The sequence below is a fragment of the Podarcis tiliguerta genome, assembly GCF_965153285.1.
Source record: "Podarcis tiliguerta genome assembly, chromosome: 10".
Taxonomy (NCBI): Eukaryota; Metazoa; Chordata; class Lepidosauria; order Squamata; family Lacertidae; genus Podarcis; species Podarcis tiliguerta.
Genome location: NC_139543.1, coordinates 73,400,876 through 73,414,613, shown reverse-complemented (window position 1 = coordinate 73,414,613; position 13,738 = coordinate 73,400,876). Strand labels below are relative to the sequence as shown.

General features: G+C 54.2%; 2 protein-coding genes across 3 annotated transcripts in view; both read left to right on the top strand.

The window, feature by feature from the left end:
* The window catches only part of LOC310659082 (uncharacterized protein), a 332,609-nt gene that overhangs the window by 134,789 nt on the left and 184,082 nt on the right, over nt 1-13,738 (top strand). The window contains exon 6 of one of the 2 annotated variants that reach the window (XR_014502635.1): nt 6,844-6,862. The exons of the other annotated variant lie outside the window; for it this stretch is intronic. The gene's annotated coding sequence lies outside the window, so the exon portion shown is untranslated. Of the gene's footprint in view, nt 1-6,843; nt 6,863-13,738 lie in introns of those variants that run through there. 2 annotated transcript variants of the gene reach the window in all.
* The window catches only part of SND1 (staphylococcal nuclease and tudor domain containing 1), a 223,322-nt gene that overhangs the window by 58,632 nt on the left and 150,952 nt on the right, over nt 1-13,738 (top strand). The gene's annotated exons all lie outside the window — the stretch shown is intronic.

The following is a 13,738-nucleotide window of genomic DNA, read 5'->3' as shown; positions in this document are numbered from 1 at the left end:
CCGTTTGCATCCTGAATCGAACGCAACCCGCGTCTGCGCATGCGCGGGTCACGATTTGCATGCGCGTGATGTCATTTTGAGCGTCTGCGCGAGCGGTGAAACCCGGAAGTAACATGTTCCGTTACTTCCAGGTCACCACAGAGCGCAACCCGAAAACGCTCAACCTGAAGCAACTTTAACCCGAGGTATAACTGTCATAATTATTTAAGTATAATATTATTTATGTATTATTTATACCCTGCCCGCCTTTCTGAGCTTCCCCAGAGGCGTAGCAAGGTCAGGTGGTACCCGGGTGCGAAAAATTGTTGTCAACCCCCCCCCCCAATGGAAATTTTTGGGAACGTTGCCCAAAGTTGTGGAGCTTTTTTAAGGGAAGGTGTTTGCTCAGGCGGCACTTGCACCCTGGGTGTACTTTCACAGCAACGGTTGCGCCAATCACGATAATTCGCCTTCTGGGGGTGTGAGACCACCACGCCAATCTGCCGGGGGGGGGGGGGGGATTTGTCACACACACTCCAGGCATGACACCTGGGCTGGACCGCACCCCCTTGAGATGCCACTGGGTTTCCCCAGCCACTCTGGGCAGCTCCCAACCAAATATTAAAAGCACAATCAAAGGTCAAACATTAAAAACTTCCCTAAACAGGGCTGCCTTCAGATGTCTTCTAAAAGTCAAGTAGTTGTTTATTGCTTTGACATCTGATGGGAGGACGTTCCACAGGGCAGGTGCCACCACCGAGAAGGCCCTCTGCCTGGTTCCCTGTAACTTCGCTTCTCGCAGTGAGGGAACCGCCAGAAGGCCCTCGGAGCTGGACCTCAGTTTCCGGGCTGAACAATGGAGGTGGAAACGCTCCTTCAGGGATACAGGCTTTCCATCCCTGCTGTTTCCTACCAACCACCTCCGTTCTCCAGCTGCTGGTCCTCCTGCAGCCAACATGGCCTCATCCGCATACCTGTGAGACAGATTTGGTGGCTTCTGCCCACAATGGCCGTGCTTCTGAATCCCAGTTCCTGGAAACCTCTGGAAGGGAGAGTTGCTCTTGTGGGTTTCCCTTTGGTTGGCCCCTGGGAGATGCTGGACCAGGTGGGCCAGTGGCCTCATCCTGCAGGGTGGTTCTTAGAGGAATCCCCAAAGTTTGCAGGTGTTGCGCATGAAGCTCGTAGGAGAAAGCCCTTGGTGGTGCTGGGCTGGGAGGGCCTGGGTGTGTCTGGCGACCAGAAAATGGTGACCGGTTGAATGGAGCGGGTGGCGGGAGCCATGGAAGGCCAGAGTAGGGGCGGAATGGAGTCTTCTGGAGAAGCCAGAGTGCCGGCCGGCTGGCCATGGCCGCAGAGCGCCACTGTGCCTCATTTTGTGTCAGGCCCCTCACATTCCTCATGTTTCGCTGAGGCCGTAAATCAATTACGTGTTCCGTGAAGAAGGATTTCCTTTTGCCCGATCCAAATTTCCTGCTGATTGATTTCACTGGACGCCTCTCAGTTCAGCGCAGAATTAGGCGCGCGGGAGAGAGAAAATGATCTACATCTCCTTTCTCCACCCCACGTATAAAATTGTAATTTTCTCTCCTCGCTTCCCCCTTCAGTCACCTTTCTTTCCTAGGTTCCAAATGTGGGTGCTTCTCCCACAGCCCTGAGTCCCCCAAGACTCTGGAGGATTCCACTTGCCCTTTCTGGTGGGGGCCTAAACCCTGGGGGGGGGGGCAGAGTCATAAAATGAAATCTCACCTGTGCCAGTGATGCCACCTGGAATATGTCCAGCTGCCTCCCTTGCAATGATCGGGGCAGAATTGGGCCCAAAGTGGTGCAGAGCTTTGCAGGATACTCAGGGGTCTCATTGCAGTCGGGGGGGGGGGGCGTGACTGGATCCTGGTGTTTTAAGAGCCCCCTTGTAAAGCAGGGCAGGAGAGGCTGCTGAATGGGGTCCCCAGGACCACCCTCTGCTCTGGGGCAGCCCTTGCAGGGGGGCTTGGCCTTTGCACAGCCCTGCAAAGGAGCTTTGGGTGCTTCCCCTCCCCCGGATGGCAGGGAGCCCACACAGTCGGCTCCTGGGGGTCCTGCTTCTCCTCATAAGAATGCAAAGGAGCCTGTCGGATCAGGCCCAGTGGCCCATCTAGTCCAGCCTCCTGTTCTCACAGTGGCCAGCCAGATGCCCATTGTGGGAAACCCGGAAGCTGAATTTGAGCTCCAGAGCCGCTCCTGTGGCTTCCAGCAATGGGGATTCAGAAGCGCTGCTGCCTTTGCATTTGCCTCGTCCTCTTTTCAAGCCACCTGGGTTGGTGGCCATCGCTGCCTCCTGTGGCAGAGAGTTCCAGAGGTTACCCGTGCCTCTCCGCCTCCTTCCTCCTATCCAAGGACAAGCAAGGGAGGCTTCCTGCACCTGGCCCTGGGCTGGGAGATTTCTGGACATCGTCTTTTATTCCACCCTCCTGTCAGGGTGCTGGAGGTGGAGCCACCATCCATCTTCCGGGTCCCTGGAGGAGGTCAGGCCCAGGCAGAGACTTTGGCCAAGCCCTGCAGGAAGGGGCCTTCTGGCTGAGTTTGGGAGCCCTTCTTTCTAGCTGGCTTGTGAAGTGCCTTGTCACCTCAAAATTTTAGGGCCCCCCCATTTTTTCCTCAGATAAATCTTCTATTTCTTCTCCTTGCCTTCCAGCCTGTTTTGACAGACAGAGCTTTGCATCTGGGATGCGCAAGGGTCACCTTCTTCTTCTTCTTCTTCTTCTTCTTCCTCTTCCTCTTCCTCTTCCTGTCCCCCTTGCAGTGTCTGCCTTCATCCTGTGTGCCCCGGCCAGGCAGGCCACCCCTTTAAATAGCAGGAGCAAGGGGAAGGGGGAAACTGCCCCGGTGGCTGCCTTGATTTCATTTGTGACTCTCTTCCCACAAGGCACCCTGAAGCAATTGACGGTGTGTCAACATATATAATTCATAGAATCATAGAATCATAGAGTTGGAAGAGACCACAAGGGCCATCGAGTCCAACCCCCTGCCAAGCAGGAAACACCATCAGAGCACTCCTGACATATGGTTGTCAAGCCTCTGCTTAAAGACCTCCAAAGAAGAAGACTCCACCACACTCCTTGGCAGCAAATTCCACTGTCGAACAGCTCTTACTGTCAGGAAGTTCTTCCTAATGTTGGAATCTTCTTTCTTGTAGTTTGGATCCATTGCTCTGGGTCGGCTTCTCTGGAGCAGCAGAAAACAACCTTTCTCCCTCCTCTATGTGACATCCTTTTATATATTTGAATACAGAAACGGCTCAAAACAACAGGATCACCTATGCAGAGCCGGTTCGAGTCCACAGTGGATGCCAGCCGGGATAAAGATTTGGGAAGGCTGTTGGAAAAGACCATAGCAAAGGCCCCTGCCACCGGCATACAGTGGGAGGGAGTTCCGCAGGGCAGGGCCCACCGCTGATTTCTGCGTTGTGAGGAGTGGGCCTCCTGGGTAGGATAGAGCCTGCAGGGTCCCTTGTCCTGAAGAACGCAGCGATGGGTTGGGGTCTGTAGGGGAGGAGACTTCCCACCAGGGTTGTTTCTCCTGGGTTAGCACTGGTTGGGAAGATTTAGGAGAGCTTAGGTGCCTTTGGGACAGGCAGGTATGCGAGGAAGATGGTGAGTGCCAGCCAGAAGCTTCTGGGATTTCCCCCAGCCTCCTCTGTGCCTTGCCCCGGGGAGGGCAGGCCCATCCCAGGGCCAGGTGAGCTCCCTGCCTGCCTTTCCTGCCCGCTGCGCTCTGGCTTCTCAGGCCTCTCTTGCCTAAACCAAGAGCTTTTCGCTCCGGACTCTCCTGTTCCCTTTCTTAATTGCCGGCCACATGACAGAAACATCTGACTGGCTGCCGTCCGGTTTGGCCACACCTGATGAAAGCTCTAAGTGCCCCAATTTCCACTTGGCGAGGAACTTCAGGTAACTAGGACAAAGGATGCAAATGCATGCAAAAATGATTTGCATAACCTCCCTGTGGAAAGCCGTTCCTTCGGCAAAGTCTTCCCTGGGCCCTCCAGCGCTCCAGGCTTTTCTGCTCCTGGCTGCGTTCTGCTGAGGCCTTGAGGCCTGTGGCTCCCTCCCCAGGTGGGTGGGGGCTGTCTGAGTCCCCCACAGCACCCGACAGGCTCTGCGCACCTGGTGCCTTCCACCGGAGGCCATCTTGGCTTGCCTCTGCCGGCCCCTGCGGAGAGAGGCTGGCTGATGTCTGGGTCAGCCTTTCCTCGTTCTGGGGTCCTCCCCCTTTGCCCCTTCCCCCCGTCCTTTTGCTGGTGGGGAGTGACCCCTTGCCCCTGAGGAGTGGGCTGTGTGCCTGTGCTTCTGCTGTTGTGGAGAGGGAGGGGTGAGGCTGGCGGCGGCTGCCCGTCTGAGTCCTCTGCCTCCTTCCAGGTTGCACTGCTAATAACTGGCTCCCCGGACAGCCCCTCCGGGGAGCTTGCGGTTTGCTGTTTCGCATCTGTCCTCATTGATCGCTATAGATCCCGTCTGGCCTGCTTCATCCCCTCTTAAGATGCCTACAGGGCAATCTATACTTTAATCGTTACAGGTAATTATGTCAGTTTAGAAGGAGCCGGATAATTTGTGTAACTTGGCTTGAAGGCCTGCCCCACGGGAGCCCCAGTTGGATGAGACCGGGGTGAGACTGGCCACCCACCACGTCCCCTGACTGCCTCTCCCTTGCACTGCCCAGCCCTCTGCAGAGAGGTCGGATCCTGCCTTTGGCTGAATCGGGCCATTCGCCTATTGCTGAGAACTCTCCGCGGCTCTTTGGGATCTCAGGCGGAGGCCCCTTTCTCAGCCTCCGTAGCTCAGGGGCGGCTGGGCTTTGACTGGGAGATCTCCTGCAAGTCAGGCAGGTCCCCTGCCGCTGAGCCAGGGCAGGAGCTTGGTGCCAGACCGGTCCGAAACATTTAGCTTCTGGCTACAGCTGCATTTTGTTGGCAGACGTTGCATGCCGGTCACTTCCAATTGAGCCGGATAATTCAGAGCGCTTCATGTTTACCTTGGAGGAGAGAAGGTGGAGGGGAGAATGGATTGTGCTCTGGAAATATTTGAAGGGCTTTGGGCTTGCCCTGTGTTGCCCAGGCAGAGCGGGGGGGGCGGTGCGGGAAGAGGGGTTTCCTTTGGCTGCCGGTTGTTTCCCAATAAGCCATGGGATGGCGGAACAGGGCGCTGTCCCTCTCCTTGGCTGGGAGGCATTGAGGCTTCTCCTCCTCTGGCGATCCCTTGTAGCTGAGCAAGATTGTCTTCCATAAACATGGTTTTAGCAGTAAGTCGGTAAGTGACTATGGGGGGCCAGTTCTGGACCCACATGTCCTTCCACAGTGGGGACATTGGTTTCCGGGCGGGAGTTGATCCTGGTGTGGATTTGCCAAGTGTGCCTTCCTCTTAGCACGTTTCTCCCTTGCGTCCTGAGTTCGAGTGTCTTCAAAGCCCAGGACACCTTTGGTCAAGGCTGTTCTCCAACTGGAGCGCTCGAAGGCCAGTGTTTCCCAATTGTTGGTGTTTACACTACATATTTTTAGATTTGCCTTGAGACAATCATTAAACCTCTTTTGTTGGCCACCAGCATTACACTTTCCATTTTTAAGTTTGGAATAGAGGAGTTGCTTTGGAAGACGATCATCAGGCATCCGCACAACATGACCAGTCCAGCGAAGTTGATGTTAAAGAATCATTGCTTCAACTCTGGTGATCTTTGCTTCTTCCACTACACTGGTATTAGTTTGCCTGTCTTCCCAAGTGACGTGTAGAAATTTTTGGAGACCTCGTTGATGGACTCTTGCGAGGAGTTGGAGAGGCATTGAAGCAGAGGCTGGTCGGCCATCTGCCGGGGGCGGGGCTTGCATTGCATTGGCTGCCTGGGGTGGGGGTGGGAATAGATTGCTTTCAAGATCCCTCCCACCTCCCTGATTCTGGGCACCCTGCTTCAGGTGGGCACTGAAGCTGTTTGCCAGCAGTCTGGGGAGACGTCATCACTCTAGGATCAGGGAGACTGGCTGAGGTCGGTTGCTGAAAGCCCTGCTTGACATGCATGCGGGTGCGTTCAGATGTCTGACTCTGACACGTGGAGGGTTTTGCCCCCCCTAAGGTTGAACACAAAGGTGCTCTCAGAATCCGCAGCCTTTCTAGTTGAGGAACAGAGGAAGCCTGACATGAGAGTCTTTCACAGGAGCAGAGAATCTCCAGGAGGAATGAATGAAACTATTTAAAGCATGAAAGGAAGCTAGCAATTAGGAGGGTAACGAAGATCAGAACTTTTACCAATCCTGGCAAGAAAGAAAAGTCGGCAAAATTCCCCGGGAAGCGTGTGTGTTGATGTGGCAGGCTCTGTCTCTTTGGGGGGGGGGTCTGGTTCCCCATCTCTGGCAGATGACGGGGATGGGGCCTGCCGTCCGGTTGCCTTCTTGGGATGGCAATCAAAGCAGCCCAGCTCCTCAACTCTCTAATCTTACTTAACAGGCTGCACTAAATCAAGAAATCCATTTTAGAGCAGCATCACTCGCCAGCAAAATGATCCTCTTACATTCAGATGCCTAATCTGTGAATAGTAATTATTTCCCCCTGTAAGGCATCTTCCAGCTTCTGAAGGGAGCTCTGCAGAGACGGCTCTTCGCACTTCTTGGGGTCTTGTCGGGGTTCAGAAGGAAGCTTTTCAGAGTCGGGAGGGAGCTGAGTGCGTGTGTCTGCCACATGTCATCCTGCCTAGCGCTGGAGTCTCACGATCCCAGCACTCCTAGTTGGGTGGGAACTGAGCAAACTGGTCGCTTCTATGTTGAGAGGCTGTGGCGGCCAGTAGCCTCCAGTTCTGTGGGGCCATCGTGGGGCTGCTCTTCAAATCATAGAATGGCAGAGTTGGAAGGGACCCTGAGGGTCATCCAGTCCAACCCCCCGCAATGCAGGAATCTCAGCTAAAGCATCCATGAGAGATGGCCAGCCGACCTCTGATTGGAAACCACCTCTCATGGGAGTCTGTTCCACTGCTGAACAGCTCTTACGTACTGTCAGAAAGTTTTTCCGAATGTGCAGTTGGAATCTCCTTTCTTGTGACTTGAAGCCATTGGTTTGTGTCTTCCCCTCCAGAGCAGGAGAAAACAAGCATAGCTATCAGATCTCCTCTCAGTCTCCTCTTATCCAGGCTAAGCATCCCCAGCTGCCTGCAGCGCGTCACATGAGGCTTCGTTTCCAGGCCCTTGATCATTGTGGTCGCCCTCCTTTGCCCACCTTCCAACTTGTCAGCATCCTCCTTCAATTGTGGTACCCAGAACTGGACACAGGACTCCACGTGTGGTCTGACCAAGGCAGAAGAGAGTGGCACCATTCCCATGATTTGAACATTAGACTTCTGTTGATGCAGCCTAGAATAGCGTTAGCTTTTTTTGCTGCTGCATCACACTGTTGACTCATATTGAGCTTGTGGTCCACCAAGACCCCTAGATCCTTCTCACATGTACTGCTGGTAAGCCAGGCACCCCCCACCCTATATTTGTGCATCTGGTTCTTCCAGCCTAAGCAAAGAACCTGTCATTTGTCCCTATGGAAATTCATTTTGTTAGCTTGCGTCCAGTTCTCCAGTCTGTCCTGGTCAAAGACAAAGGCTCTGAAATTGCATCTACAAGCTCCTTGGATGCAGCTCACCAGGCCCTGGAGATTTGAATTCATTTAAAGTACCCAGGTGTTCACTTACCACCCCTTTTCCTATCTTGGGCTGCAGCTCCCTCCTTGCACAATTTATTCTGTTATCACCAGGCTGGGCATCGCTTTCCTTTTGGGTGAAGACAGAGGCAAAGTAGGGGTTGAGCAGTTCCGCCTTCTCTCCGTCACCCAATAGCATTTCTCCGTCTTTCCCACGCAGAGGACCTTCCACTTGCTTGTTCTTCCACTAACTTAGGAAATAGCCAAATGAACCTCTTTTATTCTTTTTAACCTCTCTTGCCAGCCTGACTTTCCCCCTGCAACTGTTGGCTACTTGTGTCTCCTCCTCCTTAGTGATTTCCTCTTTCTTCCATTTCTTACGCATGCCCTTCTTAACTCTCAGCTCATCTGCAAGCTCCTTATGCAGCCCCACCGGTTTCCTTAGATGCCTCCCACTTTTCTTTCTTGTTGGTACTGTCTGCATTTGGTCCCTCAATATTCTCCTTTTAGAATCTCCCATCCTCCTTGGACTCCCTTCTCTTTGAGTATTTCTGACCCTGGGATCTCACCCAGGAGCTCCTTCAGCTTTTCGAAACTGGCCTTCTTACAAGTCCAGAGTGTGTGTCTGACTACACTCAGCTTTCCCTTGCCTCTGTATCCTGAAACTCAGGAAGACACGATCACTTCCTCCCCGGTTTTCTGGTCCTTCCACTTCGTCGGTCAGTTCCTCCCTGTTGGTGAGGACCAGGTCCAAGATCAATGATCCCCTTGTTGGTTCTCCCACCTTCGGGGAAATGAAATTCTCGGCGAGGCGATGGAGGAATCCTGTTCATCCTGCTGCTGCGTCCACCCCCTGGAAGATGAGCAGGGACGGCTGAGGCCCCCTCTCCTTCACCCTCGGGACCCTTGCAGGACCCCTCCTGGTGGTGGGGAGTCCTGATGGTGAGCTGGTGGTGGGCAGTGGGGGGTGGAGACACGGCTCTCCTGTGCACTGTGCGATTCTTGCCTTGCAAGGGGTTGGACTAGATGACTCTTGGGGTCCCAATTCTGCGATTCTCTGGACAGACAGGCCCTGGCAAGGGGCTGCTGAGCCAACGAGTCCTGTTGTGGGAGGCCTGGCAAGGGCTTGGGAAATCAGAGGAGGAGGAGGAGGAGGGAATTTGTGGCTGCGGCTGGCAGAGGGACCTTGATGGAGCTTCGCTGATGTGTGAAGATGGGTGTCTTGCAAGGGAGCTGAGCAGCTGAAGGCTATGATTGGGGGGGGGGGTGCAGATTGCCGGCAGGGGAGCCAGCTTGGATTCCAGCTGAGGAGGAGGAGAGGCCTCTGCCAGGCTCAGCTAAGTGCCTGGAGCCCTCGGAGGAGGAGATGGGTGCCAGGAGAGATCAGGCAGGCGCTGGGGAGATGTGGTGCGTTTGGGTTTTCGAGGGAACATTTGACGAGGTTGCCCATTAGCGGTTAATGGCTGAGGCAGCGGAGCTGAGGGGGGCAGGAATGTGACGGGTGGGGAAGCGATCTGAAAGGAGCCGAGGACAGATGGCATCTCCAGTAACCTGGAAAAGGCTGATGGCACAGGCTGCGCCGGGAGGAAGGATGAGTCCCGGGGGGCCAGAGGTGTCAAAAGCAACCTCAATCCTCCCAAGGATGCCTGGAGCAAGGAGAGGGAGGGGAGGGAGGAGGGGGCTGTGCCTTGGAAGGGAGGGAGGACCTGCTGCCTCCCAGGCAGAGATTTTCATTTGGGGAGGGGTGTCCTGTCCCACCTCCCAGGGGATGAGCACTTCTTGGACACAGTGAAGGCATTTCGTGGCGACAGATGAAGCCGGATTCAGGACAGAGAAACTCGGATAAATTAGCTACGCGCCAAATGGCACCTTAAACCCGGGTTGCAGTTGCCACAATGGAATGTCTGCTTACCAGAGGGTTGGACTAGATGGCTCACGGGGTCCCTTCCAGCACCACAGTTCTGTGATCTCAATGACATTGCTTGACTGTCGCTTGCAACCGTTCATTTGTCCTGGGATGCAGGAAGGAGAGACACAGGAAATGGAAAGGGAAACAGACTAAGGCAGAGGTTTTTAAACTGTGGCCTGTGAGATCCGTTTGCGTGGCGCGTGGAAAGGCTGCTGTGCCGTCAGAGATCTCTGCACAGTGGAACCTTGGAAGCCGAAAGCCTGCAAACTCAAACGTTTCGGCTCCTGAACGGTTGAAAAGCAGAAGTACCGTATTTTTTGCTCTAGAGGATGCACCCTGTTTTGGAGGGGGAGAACAAGGAAAAAAAATCTATCCCTCTCTGCGCAGCGCCCCTTCAGCGAAGCGGCAGGAGAAATGGAGCCCCTTCCATTTCTCCTCCTTCTTCGCTGAAGGGGCGCTGTGCAGAGGGAAAGCTGCACAGCGCCTCTCCAGCGAAGCAAAGCCAGGAGAGCAAGACATGCTCTCCTGGCTTCAGCAAAAGCAACGCGAAGCCTCCGGAGCGCAGCGGGAGTGCTCCCACTGCGCTTCGGAGGCTTCGGCTTCCTTTCGCTGAAGCCATGGAGCCTGCATTCGCTCCATAAGATGCATACACATTCCCCCTTAATTTTTGGAGGGGGGAAAAGTGTGTCTTATAGAGTGAAAAATATGGTAATTGCCCCTGTTTTGGGATGATTTTTGGAAGCCAAACTTCCGGCGCAGCTTCCGATTGGCTGCAGGATGCTCTTGCAGCCAATCGGAAGCCGTACGTTTTGAAAGTTCTGGAATGGATTCCGTTCGACTTCCAAGGTGCGCCTGTACTCAGCCCTCCCTTTCCTTGATGGGGAGGTGGAGGACTAAGGGGCCAGGATTCATGCGCATGAGTCAGTTGTCTCAGTGGAGGTGCCAGTCGCCAACCTGGCGCCCAGAACTCTCCACGGAGTCAGGGTTGGACCCGCGCCAGTAGCAAAAGGCGCCCAGGGAGTTTTGAACACTAAAGGAACTGACTTCTCCATGCAGGGCGGAGTCAGCCTGGGGGAGGCAGAGATGGTCACCAACTGAGGCGACTTTAAAGGTGGAGCCATGGAGGGAGAGGGCTGCCCATGGCTGCTCGCCACATTGGCAGCCACATTTCTGGGTGCCATTGGCTAGAAGCCACAGGAGAGTTGCTCTTGTGCTCCGATCCTGCTTCCTGGTTGCTCATGTGCTTCCTGGCTCCCCATGATGGGCTTCTGTTTGGCTGCTGTGAGAACAGAAGGCGGGACTAGATGGGCCCCTGGCCTGGTCTTAGGGCCACGGGCTCTTCCTAGGTGCTAATGTTCAACATTCACCATGCTGGACAAGGAGAAGCAGGATCAAGATGCGGACATCTGCTCCAGAGATCCAGACCATGGGGAGCCCCAAGAAATTAATAAATACAATTTTGACTATACAGTGGTGCCTCGCAAGACGAAAAGAATCCGTTCCGCGAGTCTCTTTGTCTAGCGGTTTTTTCATCTTGCGAAGCAACCCCATTAGCGGATTAGCGCTATTAGCGGTTTAGCGGCTATTAGCGGCTATTAAAGGCTTAAGGGATTAGCGGATTAGCTGCTAAAAGGCTATTAGCAGCTTAGTGCCTTAGAAAAAGGGGGTGGGGAGCGAAAAAAAACCCCCAGGAATGGCAAGACATTTTCGTCTTGCGAAGCAAGCCCATAGCAAATTCGTCCTGCGAAGCACCTCCAAAACGGAAAACCCTTTCGTCTAGCGGGTTTTCCATCTTGCGAGGCATTCGTCTTGCGGGGCACCACTGCAATTTGATCTTTTTTATTTTAGTTTTTTATTTTTCAATGAAGCATTATGATTGGATATTTAATTGGACGCTTTTTATTGGAAAATCAATAAAAATGATTTGAAAGAAAGAAAGAGCTAGACAGTATTGCAACAAGTTGTGCCGGAGGTCTAATGGAAGTTAAGCTAAGTATGCACAAACAGATGATATTTATGAATTCTGACTCCCTTTCTTTATGTAATTGCTGCACGCTGTATGTCACGATTTGCCGTGTGGCAAATTGTAATGGTTGAAATCGTTATGGCCTTTGGTTAATACAATAAACTTTTGATTGATTGGAGAGAGAAAAAACATTCACCACGTTGGCATCGCTGGCCCGTTTGCCAAGATGCCAGGAGCCCCCCATGGCTGCTTCCTGGGGCCTGGCTGCTTCCTGCAGGGGAGTTGAGGCCCATGACCGCCACCCCCAAAAGAAGAGGCTTGGAGGTTCCTCTCTGTGGGGCTGCCTGGCCTTCTTTGTCTCCCGTTTCTGGTGGGAAGGAGAAGCCCCCCAAGTACAGCCAGATCCGCTCTGTCACCCTGCGAAAGTTTCCTCCACTTCCCACGTTTTTTATTCTGCCACAGGAAGTGACTCCCTTAATTCTACCTCTTAATCTCAAGCAGCCTAGCCTCCTATGTCACTTTGAGTTGATTTGTTATGTTAATTACTTAACAGCTAATGGGCTTTGTAATTAGCTCATGTGTGAAGGGGGGGGGGAATTGCCCACCTGCGTGCCAGCCTTGACAGCCTGAGATGCCACCTCTGTAGGTGCCTGGGGATTTCATCCAAGGTGGGTGGCAGTGGGGGGGACGACAACAAAGGCAGAAATAGAATAGGCCAGCCCCCTGGGGGTGGGGTGCGGGGGGGGGGTGAGAGAGCTTTGGCAGGCCACGTTCTCCTGTGCCCCACAGCCTTGTTTTTTGAGCAGTGGCCCATTTTGCCAATGGGAACCTGCGCTGACCCACCAGTATGGGAGTCATTCAGTTCTAGCCCCCCAGGGTCTGGCTCTGTGGCTGTTCCTTCTTGAGAAATCCTGGGGGGGGGGGGGGGAGAGGGTTGGCCCTCTTGGAGCCTCTCTCTCTGTGGGGCAGGAAAAGTGTTCCCAGGCGCCAGTTTCCAAACTGAGCCCAGGAGCCAGGAAATAGGAGGAAAGGGGACTGGGGACTTCCCCCCCCCAACAGTCCTCAATCCCAGCTTGTGCCCCCTTCCCTGCTGCTGTCCGTGGGTCTGAGCAGCCCGGGGGGCATAAAACAGGAGGGCAGAGCAGCAGCGGGACTTTCTCTGAGCCCCACGGGGTCCCAGCATGTGGGTCCAGCAATCCTGGTCAGGAGGAGGCGGCAGCTTCTGACCAGCAGTGCCAAGTAGCTCAGATGACAGCGATGAGACAAAAGGATTGCTGGAAGAGCATCTGTCAGCAAATGGAGCCAGAGAGAGAGAGAGAGAGAGCGCGAGAGCGAGAGAGCGCTTCAGAGGGAACAGATGCAGTTCACCTCCTCCTCCCTGGAAAGGCCTCAAAGGGCAGCCGGGGAGGGGCAGAGCGGCCGGACTGGTAGCCGGCCCCTCTCCGGGACACGCCTTGTACAGGACTCAGAGAACCAGAGAACGGTAGGGTTGGAAGGGACCCCTGGGGGTCATCTAGCCCAACCCCCCGCAATGCAGGAATCTCTGCTGAAGCATCCCTGGCCGGTGGCCCTCCAACCTCTGCTAAAAAACCTCCAAGGAAGGAGAGTCGGCCACCTCCCGAGGGAGGACCCTCCACTGCCCCACAGCTCTTCCTGTGAGAAAGTGCCTCCGGATGTTTAGTCGGAATCTCCTTTCTTGGAACTTGAAGCCATGGGTTCATAAGTGCCCATGTTCTGCACCAGTCCACAGACATGTTTGTTCTTCAAACTGGGATGCTTCGGCGGTGGCAGATGTTTTCTACAAGTAGAACATGTTCCCCATCACTGACTTCTTCTTCCTTGCTGGCCAGTGAACTTGAGATGTCTCAATTTTCCAAGATTTGATGGAAGCTCACTTCCTGCAAAATCTCACCTGCAGCCTGGCTGCTCAGGAGATGAGCGGGAGCTTTCTAGCCTTTGCCCAGCAGGGCTTAGGACTGGGTGGGCAGCCAAGCTGGGGAGGAGGCCCTGGGGGGGCTGAGAAGCATCTTTTCCTGTCGGAGAAGCACAGCGCACGCATCCTGGCCTCATCAGCCAGCTTTCCTCAGTCGCTGGAATTTTCTTTCACCCCCAGATCATGTGGCTTGCAGCACAAAAATAGCAATACTTTCTGATTATAAGGGGAGGGTCCCAATATCAGATGATCAACTTTGTTGGCATTAATTGCTGGTTTCCAAAAGGAGAGAAGATTGGGGGGGGGGTCCTACT